Source organism: Egretta garzetta, unplaced genomic scaffold (assembly GCF_000687185.1).
Source record: "Egretta garzetta isolate BGI_Z169 unplaced genomic scaffold, ASM68718v1 scaffold260, whole genome shotgun sequence".
In the NCBI taxonomy this organism is placed as follows: Eukaryota; Metazoa; Chordata; class Aves; order Pelecaniformes; family Ardeidae; genus Egretta; species Egretta garzetta.
In genome coordinates, this window is record NW_009258662.1 from 222,964 (window position 1) to 225,116 (window position 2,153).

The window sequence follows — 2,153 nt, forward strand, 5'->3', positions numbered from 1 at the left end:
AGTGTAAAAATGAAAGTCCAAAATGGGGGAAAAAAAAAAGTTGCCATAGTAATAGATAAACACATGAAATGAAACAATCACAGAGTGTGGCACCGAGCCTGGCAGCTTGCTGTGACCCTCATCTCCCCTTTCAGATTTAAAGGGCTCCTTCAGACCTGTTCCCACCCTAAGGAACAGTCTGGGCTCACAGAAATACATGCAAAACCCTGACACATCCAGGTTTCATTTGCAGGAGCAGAAGGGCCTTGACAGTCACTTCGCAGGCTGTGAGGAGGCGAAAGAGAAAGTGCCTAAACCAAAAGTAAAAGTGAAAGCGTCCATGCCTCTCTGAGCAGTTTGGATGTGCCACTACCACCACACAGCATCCTCAGGGAACGGGCCTGACTTCTCGCACGGGGTTGCTTGGACAGCAGAGCTGGATCACAGGACTGAAGGCTGGAGGAGAGCTGGAGAAACCCAGCACAGCTCTGCACCAGCACAGCAAAGCTGAACCCACCATAGGTGTTGTCCGCGCCCTGAAACCCTTGGGGAGGGGATTCACAGCCTGTCCTGGTGATTTCCTACCCTGATAGCAAGGGAGGAAAAAACAGTCACCTTTGCAGCTATTAACATCATTTGCCAATGCCGCGAGTAAGGCTGACCTTTCCCTCGTGCTGCGGCTGTGCAGAAGTCATCCTCCAAGAGCCTTGCATTCCTTGGAAGGCTGCTAATCTACTCCTTCTGCCTCCTTTTCTAGACTTAAAGACAGCTCCTTGGACCCTTCCTCCCTGATTGCACCTGCAAACATCTCCACGTGCCCTGATCCCTCCTCTGCAAAGCGTTGGCTAAAGCCAGCCTGAGTGGATGTGCCCCACCGGCAGACACGCACGGCCCACATGCCTCCCGGGAGCTGCACGCCTTTGCTCCCCTTTCCAGTTCAGGGCTCCTGCAGGTGCTGGACATCTGTCAGGAGGGCCAGCCAAGGCCAAGAGACACGTACTTCCCCAAAACAGGATCCTCTTTTGGCTCATCCGTTTTCATGTGACCTCTGGATGGCCTCACCACGCAAAGCCAGTCCAGGAGGAAAACCCACAGCTTTCAAACGACTTACTTGAACAGACTTGTACAGAGAAAAAGGTTTGCTTTTCTTCCCAGTCTTTTTTTTTTTTTTTTACCTTAAAAAAATTTTAGTAGCATCTGCTGCAGTCATTTCAATGCTGTCAAATCTCAAAAAGCCTGCATCCCAGTGCGGTCGACGCATGCTGAACACAGCTGCACTGCTCACCTGCAGAGCTTTCGACTGGTCCTCAGCATTTCCTCAGAAATCCTCCAACCAGGGTTTCTCCTGTTTTCCTGGCCTGGTCCCATCGTTAGTATGCACTGTAACAGCAGGCATCACTGGCAGCGTCAGTTCTGGCCCCACCGTGTGCCACTCTGTACCGTCGACAGGTCATGTACTGCCAGCTGAGACTCCTTAAGATCATCCTCCCAACTTCTTTGGCTCTGCTGAACTCTACTTTCTCTTTTCTTTTTAAAATCTCCCATCCTGATTTTGCTGCTCTCACCCTTTAGTTTTACCTTCCAATAATTTCTAGCACACAGTAATTATTACGATGATTATATGAACTGTCCCTTTTCACTCTGCATTAGAAACCCCACGGTACTACACGCTTGACCAGCCATTTACCTGCCAACTTCTTTTAGCTACAGCCTGCTGAGGGAGCAGCCACAGAGGTGACCTGGTAAACATACTGACAAAGAAGGATGTCTCTTTTTTCCAGGAGTCCTGGGACATCCTTGATAAGCTCAGCCAAAATTTCCCTGTCAGGGAAACAAAGTGAGATAATGAACCGACCTTCCAGAAGAACAGAAGTCAGCAACAACTATTCTGGGAACTGATGCCCTACACCCACTTACATCTCTACACCAAAAAAAAAAAAAAAAGTATAAAAAGTAACTCGCTACCTCCCCAAAATGAGCTTCTCTGCAAGAACTTTCCCGTATGACATCTCCCAGACAGACCAGACCCTCTCCAGGGGGGCCTGGCTGACTCTGGACTCAGTGACATGGATCATTTTTGAAGTGAGGCTTTTCCATCACCAACTCACCACACTCCTGGCAGCAGTTCGCTGAGCGTCACACTGGTGACATCTCGCATAATATTTATATTATTT